The sequence below is a fragment of the Chelonia mydas genome, chromosome 3 (assembly GCF_015237465.2).
Source record: "Chelonia mydas isolate rCheMyd1 chromosome 3, rCheMyd1.pri.v2, whole genome shotgun sequence".
NCBI lineage: Eukaryota > Metazoa > Chordata > Testudines > Cheloniidae > Chelonia > Chelonia mydas.
In genome coordinates, this window is record NC_057851.1 from 115,470,595 (window position 1) to 115,482,600 (window position 12,006).

At 39.7% G+C, this 12,006-nt stretch overlaps 1 protein-coding gene across 10 annotated transcripts in view; it reads left to right on the forward strand.

Annotated features, from left to right (window-relative positions):
* The window catches only part of ZDHHC14 (zinc finger DHHC-type palmitoyltransferase 14), a 154,099-nt gene that overhangs the window by 23,615 nt on the left and 118,478 nt on the right, over positions 1–12,006 (forward strand). The gene's annotated exons all lie outside the window — the stretch shown is intronic.

The window sequence follows — 12,006 nt, forward strand, 5'->3', positions numbered from 1 at the left end:
GATTTGGAGCCTTAAACTCCCTTAGACTATCTGTATAATCCCAGCCTGGGGCCATGGAATGGGGTGGTTGTGCTTTTCCAATTGATATATGTTTGCAACTCATGCTTTTAAGATAACACTATCACCATGGATGTGTCATCATGTGGTGTCACTTTTTTCCTTCTTCCTATGCAAATATTTGTTTAGACAATGAATTTTTTCTCTTCGGGAAGCAAAAGAGGAGAAAACATGATTGGGGCAGCAAAAATAATGAAGATTTAAGATTCTTTTAATTCGTAAGTTTGTATCCCCCCACTTGCTTCTATAAAATAATTTTTTGTGGCACTCAAGTAAAATAGAAGTATTAGTTTTTATCAGTCTTAAATGTAACTTGAGAAACTTTTTTGCACTTGTGATCTTAAGTTTTTAATATATCCTTAATTTCAGTGGGACTTTTTATTAGGTTTTGGTTGTGAACATTTAGGTTTGTTAAATGAGTAGAAATAATAGATCAGAAATCTTCTAATTGCACATTTTCATTGGCTAAGAAATTCAGTGGTCATCCATAATTAATTTTGCTATCTAGAGATTGTAAATATTGTAGCTCATCATACTACCATAGATATCACTTAGTATTTCTATTACTAACTGCTTTCCCTTTTTTATAGGGGTGTAAGATAACTAGAAACAGTATATTATCTGCCTTATATGATTTCTTGTTTTGACTCTAAGGCAGGGGTCTCAAACTCAATTTACCTTAGGGCCAGTACCAGTCCTCAAATCCTCCCAGTGGACCAATAATGTCACTGAGGATGGTGTTCAGAAAAGAAAATGTTTATATTGTATTTTTTATTTTGAATTTCTTAGAAATAATAAAACTGTCATACAACTTTGTACAATTCTTTGCCTGCCAGAGAGTTTTTAGTGTTTGCCAGACACCTGGCAACACTTCAGTTCTGTCAGTTTGATGTTTTGCCTTAGTGACTGAGCAGTTGAAACCTTCAGGATTGCAGCAAGGTGTGCATCAGATAGATGTTTAGTATTTTGACTTGTTTATATTACTTGTGGAAAAAAGTGACGCTGATTCTGCCCAGCAACTAATGATGCTGCCTCCGCCTACCGACTAGTGATGGTATCTCTGTCCCTCCCCCCCAGCCAATGGGAGCTGCGGGGGGTGGTGCCTGCAGCCGACATTGCTGGCAGTGTGTCTGCATGCCTCTCTTCTCCGCGGGCTGCAGTGGGGAGGTTCTCGGGCCGCAGATGGCCCGTGGGCCAGGACTTTGAGACCCCTGCTGTAAGGTAATGTGCTTGTGATTGAGGGACTCCACTTCCTGACTACCATGTTGTTAACTTAGCAGGAAGCCAAATAAGGGCGGGCTAAACTTGATAATATAATGGAAATCTGATTTCACTGGCAGTTAAGCAACATCGTGCAAAATTTTGTTATTGTATTTAAATTGCTCTAAAAAAATTAGTGGCAGACTAACTGGAGAATTCATTTTCAGCAAAAATATTTATGATCCATTTGGGAAAGTTCAGATCCTCTTAACTATTTTCATCATAAATGCTAGTGTGTTAATCCCGTGTGTGCGTATATGGTGACACTGAAACTCATGATTCTGAGGTATTAATGAGTATGATTTGAGAGAAATGTATTTTTAAAGCATGACTTTCTGGGAGTATCTGTAATTCCATGGGGAAGATGATAGAAAGGTAAGGGAGGCGTCATTTCATTTGTAAAAAATCTACAGAATCATAACTTCAATGGTGTCCCCCTCTGTGACATGGCAGGGGGGACTCACTCTCCATCCCTTCCCCTCTGGCCCGATCCCAACTCCGGATCCTCTGATTGGTGGACATTTTGATAATTTAGTGTCATCTGAAATGGGTTGAGATGGTTATCATTAAAAACTTTCTTTTGCAAACACAATGGTCCCAAACATGACAAGCCTAGAATAATTTTGTAGAGATAAATTTGAGATGAAGTTTTAAAAATAGTTTTTAATATATATCAACACAGGCACAGCCCTCCGAGTTAAATTGTGGCCCTCAACTGATATTACTGTTATCAGTTAATTCTCAAAACATGATACCTGATTGATTTTTCTAATGTTAGATTTATGTAAAAAGTAGTAGTGTATCAGCAAAGAAGTGATTCACTGGTATGGATTATCAGCTTTATTTTGCCAAAAGAGTTGTAATGAGTCACTGGCTTCCAGCCAGAAATTAATGGAATTTGTCTGCAAATGGTATGCACATAGTTTCATAACATATATTGCATAAGAGGTTAGGAGTCTATTTCAGGAGCAGGTGAGGTTCTGTGGCCTGCAGTGTGCAGGAGGTCAGACTAGATGATCACAATGGTATCTTCTGACTTTAAAGTCTGAGATTGTATTACAAATCTTTTGTTTTTATTTAGATCTTGAGCATTTTTATTGATCGATGGTAGGATTAAGAGTACTAGCTAGTAGCTGAAACTTTGGAGAATATCACTGTGGAGGATCTGCTTAAAACAATGCTTGGTGGCACCTTCCATGCTATGAGAAGAGCACCAATAAACTGAATTTGGCAAGGTTGGAGACAGTGCATCAAACATCAGAAAAAAATTGAAGATGCTGGGACAAATTCCCACTTTGGGCAAGACTCACTTACTACTTGGTCCTGTGAAATGGGTTGTGAGAAGACCACCCATTTCTTCTGCAGTAAGCTGGAAGCCCAATGGCATCCATTAACCATAATTTCAACACGTAAGACAAGTGAGAAGCTGTATGAAGCAGTCATTTTTAGCAAGAATGTTGATGGAAAGTAAAGTTAAGATGGGGTATTTAACTCCAAAGACACCCATGCATATGACTTGGTGCGATATACAAAGTGCTACACCAAGAATTAGTATAGTGTATTGTGTCAAAAGGTAAAAACCATAGACGCACCAATTTTACTCCTGCAAACTGTGCTACTCAACTGGAGTCGATAAATTGCAGTGCAGAGACTCTAATGGCTGGGAATGCGGTGGCAACGGTCACAGCAGAAGCAAGTACAGAGAAATATGTGCTCTGAACAGGATTGAAGACGAACAAATGCTTTAAGAGACTTTTTGCTAAGCACTTATTGAAGATGAACTGTCGACCATGGATGTAATTTTTAGCAATCGTATTTGCAGAAATGAATTGCAGAGGTTACCCTTAAAAGATATAAAAGACATAGCGCTATCAAAAGTGGAAGAAAGTACTGATGTCAACAGTATTATGAGGACTCTGTTTGCGGTTACATTTTTTTTTCAGAGAAGCATTTTGTCCTGCAGTATTGTGGGAGTTTCAGGGAATCCACAGCTGATGCTAAACCTGAAATAATAATAGCATGTGACCTGTAGCAATCATAGATGGTATGGCTGAGGTACAAGCTGTCGACAAAACTGTGAACATGCTGAGATTTGGCTGAACACTTCATTATGAGACTACACAGAATACTGGGTCTGTGATGAAATCTACCTTGCAGAGGAATCAAAAATATTACCAAAAAGAAGAGACTCCATGGTATTGCACCTGTCCAGTATAAAAATCACTGACTCCAAGTCTATCTCCAATGTTATAGTGCAGAAGCTACTGTCTCATACTTGCTCAAAAGATGAATTAACTGCATACTTTGCAGAAAAAACGCTCCAGAATTTTGGAGTTCCATGGCATAATGAAGCTGCCACCTTGCACTGTTCAGTGGAGTTTCTTTGTAGTTCCTATGAGGAGGATGACACTACTCTTGCATTGCTATCAATGCCATAGAGAAAGGTGCTACTAGACACCAGAGACTTACACAAGGCACATTTTCTAGTGCTTTCTGTGGCACACTCCCCAAGACTTCCCCAAGATTCTGTTTTTGTGCATGATTTCTGGGGGACAGAATTTCTCTATAGTGCTCAATCTCTACGGATAGAAACTCCATGCTTGAATGAGTATAGCAGTAGGAATGTGCTACTGACCACCTGACCAGAATAATGTCAGTGATTGTGAAATGATGAGGGAGATGAGAGAGGCTACAAAAACTTTAAAATCCAGTACTAATGTGGGATTTCAACTATCCCCATATTGACCGGGTACATGTCACCTCAGGACAGGATGCAGAGATACTATTTCTAGACATGATTAATGGCTGCTTCTTGAAGCAACTAGTAGTGAAAGTCACAAGAGGAGAGGTAATTTTTGATTTAGTCCTAAGTGGAGCACAGGATCTGATCCAAGAGGTAAATATAGCTGAACCTCTCAGCAATAGCAACCATAATGTAATTAAATGTAACATCTTGGGGGAGGGGGAAGGAGGAGGGAAGAGAAATTCCAAAGAAACCCACTGCAGTAGCATTTAACTTCAGAAAGGGGAACGACACAAAAACAAGGAATCTAGGTAAATGGAAATTAAAAGGAAAAGTCACAAGAGTGAACACAGATATAGACTTGTCACATGAATGTAGTGTATTCAGGAAGGAGCGGAAATGGGGATGTCTTGCTGTTTGCCCTGCTGTGACTTTATGAGGTGGCTGGGGGAGAGAAGAAAAAGTAAGGTATTAAATAAACTAGTATAACTTAGTGTGGGGCCATGAAACTAAAATACCTTGGTCATAATCCTGTGGTTATTACATGGTGTCACTGAAGTGCCTGCCATAACTGCATTTCCATTCCTTAACATTGCTTTTAAGTTTAATGTTAATTATAAATTTTTCTGGACTTAACATTTGGCATTCATATTGCAACATCTCCACAATGTATGCTACCCTAAACTACTGGTGTTTGCACTGTTGTAATTCCATCTTAATTTGGTTTTTGTCTGGGAATTCTTTTAGGTGTCTGGCATTTACATATAAAACTTAAACAGAGGGAGAACCCCCTCCCCAACAAAGTTGGTTGAAAATACCCAGAAAACATTTTTAGTGAGCAGAAGTCATTTAAAAAATCTTGCAATGAATGACTATAATAATAAACAAAGGATAATACTTCAGGGTGTTTCAATTAACTGCCCTTGAAACCATTTAATGCACAGAACTATTTCTGATGTCCCAAAATATAGCCGTGTGAGCTGTCCTTTGACCTTTTCTAACGGACAAATGAAGTGCAAATAGTAGTCATGAGACTTTAGTTCACCTCATCATTTTGATATTTTTCTTTTTAATATATTCTTTCCTCAGATGGTACATCTCCAGTGCATCTGGAGTTAGATATACGTGCACTAGCTCTGCCCAGGTTAGCGTTCTAAAAATAGCATTGTGGCTGTGGTGGCGGCTTGGTCTGGCTGCCAGAGTACAACCCTGTTTGAGATCCTAGGTACATGGTTGACTAGCCTGAGGTAGTGCTGTGACCACATTGCAATTTTTAGCATTCTTGTTTGAGCAGAGTTAGCATGTATGTCTGCCCCAGCTGGAAATTATCTCTCTCAGTTGCTGTGTAGACATAACTTGTCTACATGAATGCTTAGTTTGCAGCAAACTGTGATGTAAATCTACCCCGTAGGAGCCTACCACATATGAAGTATCTGTGTGGATCCTGTTGCTGAGCCCTAAAAGTTCCCTGTTGAGCTTTAATCTACTCAGAGAAACTATGGAGCTGCAAATGCATGGCAGCACGGTCTATACGGACACTTAATGCATGACAGACTAGAGCATGGTAAATTTATACCTGAGCTTGCTGCAAGGTAAGTGTTCATGTAGACAAATCCATAGCCAGAGTTAAATCTGAGTGTATTTCAGCTACCTTTCAGACCAAACTTTTGCAATCTACTATAAGACTCGTACTGTCATTCCCTTGGTTAACTGGGTGCATATGAGCAATGCACTATGTCCGTACTCTTTTTTTTTTCCCCTTTGTCTTATTTTTTATTTTTTTAAAGCTATCTGAATGTGTCCACATAGCTGCTATTAAAGACTAAAAGCATAGAATTCCTCGTTCACTGCACTTCAGCTTTTGGTGAATTGTTGAATTGAGCAGCTAACCTACATTCATGGAATATGTTTTCTGATGAGTAAATTTATTTTCTTTTTTGTTTTCTTTTCCCTTGGAAGCAAAATTTCAGCCCTTGAAGTAGATTTTCATCAAGGGTAGGAAGAAATTTAGTGACTTACGTTTTTCGTCTTAGTATCTTTTTGACTAGCCAAGGACTACCAGTAATATCTTTGGCTTTTTCATGTAACTAGAATGTGAAACCAATTAATATGAATGTCTTTGATTAGAAGGATTCTATCTTTTATCTCTTTTCTCCAGTTGGAGAGGATTAGTTATTAAGATTACTTTAACAAATTACAGTTTCTCTGAAATTTACAAGCAGAGAGTTTGCTATTATGCATTGTGAAATGCCCTATCATGGACTGCAATTTTTTTTCTTGACTCCAAGGAATCATTTAGAGAAAACAGTCTAATTTTCAGGAATATTACTCTTAATACTTAAAGCTAAAGATTCTAAATCCCCTTGCCCTGGTCTACACTACGAGTTTAGGTCGAATTTAGCAGCATTAGGTTGATTTAACCCTGCACCCATCCACATGACGAAGCTATTTTTGTCGGCTTAAAGGGCTCTTAAAATCAATTTTGGTACTCCTCCCCAACAAGGGGATTAGCGCTAAAATCGACATCACTGGGTCAAATTTGGGGTAGTGTGGACGCAATTCAATGGTATTGGCCTCCGGGAGCTATCCCAGAGTGCTCCATTGTGACCACTCTGGACAGCACTTTCAACTCAGATGCACTAGTCAGGTACACAGGAAAAGCCCCGGGAGCTTTTGAATTTCATTTCCTGTTTGGCTAGCATGGTGAGCTCATCAGCACAGGTGACCATGCAGTCCCCCGAAAGAGGGGGGAACTGGATCTGATCGCTGTATGGGGAGACTAATCCATGCTATCAGAACTCCGTTCCAAAAGACGTAATGCCAGTATATATGCCAAAATCTCCAAGGGCAAATGTGAGGTGTTTACAATGCTTACAACTGCAGTGGTGAGCGGAGCGGGCTCCCGCTTGCAGTGCTATGGCGTATGCGCGGGCAATCCAGGAAAAAGGGCGAGAAATGATTGTCTGCCGTTGCTTTCACAGAGGGAGGGAGCGAGGGAATGGTCACTGATAACACATACCCAAAACCACTGGCAGTTTCCTTGTCCGTTATCTCAATTTTTTAATAAAGAATTCCTGGATGCAAAACAATTGTTACTTGATTTTGAAGTGGGGAGGGTGGTTGGCTTACAGGGAATTAAAATCAACAAAGGGAGCGGGTTTGCATCAAGGAGAAACACGCACAACTGTCACACCGTAGCCTGGCCAGTCATGAAACTAGTTTTCAAAGTCTCTTGTGATACACAGTTTGCCTTGCTGTGCTCTTCTAATCAGTGTCTGGCTGCTCAAAATCGGACGCCAGGCAATTTGCCTCAACCTCCCACCCCGCCATAAACGTCCCCCCCCTTACTCTCACAGATATTATGGAGCACACAGCAAGCAGCAATAACAATGAGAATGTTGGTTGCACTGGGGTCTGACCAACAACGCCAGCGCGCTTTTAAATGTCCAAAGGCACATTCTACCACCATTCTGCACTTGCTCAGCCTATAGTTGAACTGCTCCTTACTACTGTCCAGGCTTCATGAGCCATGGGAGCAAGGGGTAGGCTGGGGTAGGTGAAACTGCACGGTGCTGCCAGCTGGAAGAGCAGCCTGAGGCAGAAGACTCCAGCTCGCAGGAGATCAGGATAGCAGAATTGCAGCGGAAGCAGTGGAGCGAGCAAAACACCATTGATGAGGATGGCTAGCAGTCCTACTGCACCATCTGCTGCAGAGTTGCAGCGGAAACAGTGCAGCCGTTCACCATTGATGCGAAGGCACCCAGGAGCTGCTGCTGTGTGGGCAAGGCAAAAGAGCAGGAGCCCTGGAACTGTTTCATGTGGAATGTGCGCCTGCAAGACTTCACCAGTGACAAAGGACAGCAATATGATGCAACTAAAATCTAAAAAGGCCTTTCCTGGAGGGAGGGAGAGAGGGAGGGGCAACTGACAACATGTACCCAAAACCACCCGCGACAATGTTTTTGCCCCATCAGGCATTGGGAGCTCAACCCAGAATTCCAATGGGCAATGGAGACTGCGGGAACTGTGGGATAGCTACCCACAGTGCACCGCTCCGAAAGTCTATGCTAGCCACGGTACTGTGGACGCAGTCTGCCGACTAGGTGCACTTAGTGGCAATGCACGCAATCGACTGTATAAAACCGCTTCCGAAAAATCGACTTCTATAAAATTGACCTAATTTCATAGTATGGTGATGACTGTTTTTTCGGAGTTCTTTACAGTTCAAGTATGTCAGAAGGTTTTCTTAAAAATTCTTTACTGACTCATAGCACATGAAAAATTTCAAATTCAAGAAAAGTTCAGGTGACTGGATGAGTTCAAACTGAGAATTGGATTTAGAGCTCTTTACACTGCTGTACTGGTTAAAACAGCTTCATACAAAAATCATCTTACCCTTTTTGGGCTTTCAGGTAGTGTTCTCAGTCTAGTTGCTCATTGGCAAAAGCTCATGTCACAAAAAAACACTGTTGCAACTGGGCATCTTCATTGCTCAGGTTGCCCAAAGAGGCTTCGGGTTGAATGGGCATGGAGAGGAAAATATTGTTTCAATCTTTTAGGTTGTCCCTTCAGTTTAAGGTTATTACTCTTGATTCAAATTCTATGCCATATTTACATTAAGTTTCCAACAAAACTATTGTTTAAATCTTCAATAATAGCTCTTTCCGTTTTTATGAAAGCTGTGGATGTGGTTCCATAGTTAAGGTTGAATTGAGTTTTGCACTTGAAATCAGGGATACAGTCACTCTGCTTATGTATGAACAACACAACGTGTCCTCCCCAAAATTACAGCACTTGTTCTTTGAACATCAAATGAATTTTCTGAGAATTTACAAATAAATCCATCAGTTTGAATTAAAATAACGATCTTTTAAGAAATTTAACACTGTCTCAGACCATGTTAGTCCTATATGATCTTATAATACAGACTCTTCAAATTTACTATACAGTTAAAACACATTGGTTTCATGCATTAACTACATTTGAAGAATTTTTTGGTATTAAGTAATTTTTTTGCCATTTGTCGTCAGCCCCTACTGAAGAAAAAATTTTGTTCTGAAGAAGAATGTTCTACTGCAGAGAATCCCGTGAAGAATTAGCTTCATTCAAAAGCATATGCTCTCCTCAATAGGAGTGAGGCCAAGAGTGCCTTTAGCAAGAATATCCTCTTTCTAAATGGCTCTCACTAGGCTGGCAGTAGCCACCATCTTCCCTCGGTGCAGCTTGTTTTCACACCCAACAGGAACTTTGAGAGGTGTTGGCTAAGGTGCATTCTGCCAAAGGACTCTTCTACTGCACTGCCATTAAGAACTATAGAAAATGAAAATGGGCATATAACATGTTTGAATTCTGTTTAAGTTTAATCACACATCTGTCATGTTTTTACCTTAAGTCAAAAATATTTAGTTGTGAAACTACTGTATGGGGCAAGTGCTCTAAATGACCAGTTTTAAAAGTACTGTGTGCTCTTAAAGTTACAGCTGTTTAGTTGCCTTTTGCAAGCTTTTTTAATATCTCTTAACCTGATTATTTAGAACATTGTCTGTAGTTCTTTAACTTTTCACTCTGTCCTTGGAAATTTCCATCACCTTTTTAATTTTACTTCCCTTTCTGGATTTGAAACTTGCCCAATACTTCAACTCGCAGTACATTGTAGAAAAGAAGTGGAGGTGCACCTATTCTTGTCCTTTTTGGAAAATAAACACATTACACGAAAAAGTACAGTCAGGAAGGTGAAGAAATTAAATGTCTACAAACAGTACAGCTAATCTAAAATTGTAGTGATATTTCTACCTAATGTAAAGCTTGTAAACTGGATTGGTAGCATCTCCTGTTATCCCAATATAAGACTCCTCATTTGCTTATAACTTTGCTCTGAAATTTCCCATGTTACATGTCTGCCTCAGGCTGAACATTTTTGAAAATTTTCAGCCAAAAAGGTTTGGCCATTTCCAAAAACAAGGCTAAGGGAAAGTTGCATTTTGCCCATGTTAAATTCTTGAGACATTTGCTTTGGAATGCTCTAGAGTCCCTTTGCTTTGGTGCAGTTTGGTAGGAGTATGGCCTTCATGTCAGGGGCTGGGCAGGGCGGTCCCATGGACCTTAGTTTGCCTACCTCTGGCATAGGAGGAGCTCTGTGGCAGAGGTAGGGATAGAATCCAGTTCTCAAGGACCGCGTGCAACGGCTTTAACCATGAGATCATCCTTTTTCTTTTTCGCAGCCGTCTGCCTCATTCACTACTCACCTAGCTTCTGCAACAAATGAACAGGGGTCATACAGGCAACAATCTCCTCTACTATACAACTTTGATTCATCCCTGGAGCAGGTCCATCCTGTGCAATGAGGTGGGAGGCCTTTGGGGGAAAAATAGTATGTGATTAAAGACTGTCTGATGTTTTTTCACAAGGGGGCTGGAGGAGAGAATAAAAGTTGCACAGGCAACCTTAATTCTTGCATTTCCTAACTTTTAAATGCTTCACTTTGTAAAGTTTATAATATTTTTTAAATGTAGTTTTTGTGTGTGTAACTGTTCATATCCAGGAACCAAAGGCTAAATCCTCACATTTGTCTTTCAGAATTTATTTTCCACAAACTGACTAAAGCTCCTGCCTTCGAACACGTCAGTGACTTTAGAACTTTTTGCACACTTCCTTTATGAGGTTCCATAAAAAGTTACTTTTTGGGCATTATTTCCATCTTATTTTTGTTATGTACATGGATAAAGATGGCAAGCTAAATTGAATTAGGTTTTATAGAAGAAAATGATCAAAAACAAATGATTATTGTGCCAATGTGTTTGTCCTTGACTGGTTAATTTAATTTATTTGCAATCTCTATAATTTATCTGCTGTTAAGGGAAAGGGCCATGAAATTTCCTTCCTGAATTAGCAGTCCATTGTGGGAGTAATTCATTACAGTTTGAATGTCAAAAAAGGGTCATGGGAAAAGATTTGTGAAATTTTCATAATTCCACAAATAACTACTTCCCTCCCCACCAGAAAGTATGAAGGTTTAGAAAGGAACCCCGACTGTGTCTTGCAGCCCTTGGCAGAAGTGTGGGTCAGCTTTATGCACATGAACAAATAAGCTTTCTGTCCTGACACTGTGAAAGGGGCGAGAGGAAAGTACTAAACACCCATTTCCTATGTTGTGGTTGGGGATGGTGCATTGAAGAACATGATATACACACAAACGTCTCCCTGGTGCTCTTGATACTTTACTTATCTTGATCCTATTTTTCTTAGCCTAAGTTAAAAGTGACCATGTACTTTAGCTACAGTAATATAAGCTTTCTAAATTTGCTGTTAATAATTCTCCCTTTATTGGAACAAATACTAGTTCTATTAGAAAGGGCCTTGTTCCACTGTGTATTTTGCAAGGTTATACACCTGGAATATTCAGATTAGCAAAGATGGTTTTCAGCAGCTTCTTTTTTGTGTTATCTCCAGTAGCAGAGCTCTTCCCCTTTGTCACTTTCAGTGTCTCCTGCTTTTCCTGATAAAGATATATGGTGCAATTCTTATGTTACTTGGCTACTCTTCAGAAATTATCACTCACTTTCCCTAAACTAATTATATTTTTAGTATCTTCCAAGTTTCTAGCCTTGTGCATTGTCCCATGAATATACATTCTGTTGCTAATGAAGAAGCAGAAAGCAGATTTTAGGGACATTCTGGGCACAAATAATTCATAGGGTACAAAAAATTCAGTTTTGCATTGCTTCTTGATGTTCATACTTGGGGAGAATTCAAGAGTAAATGGAAGCTCTCTCTGAAAAATGTTTGTGCTTTCAAAGAGAGCAAATAGTATGAAGAATGAGTCTTTTTTCAAGACTGAGCTTCCTGGTCTTTTTTGATGAAGAAAGTAACAGAAAAAATAACTTTTTCTAAAAGAATTAGTATTAGGAATAAAAGTAAGTTGATATTCTCTAAGTTAAAGGGATGGC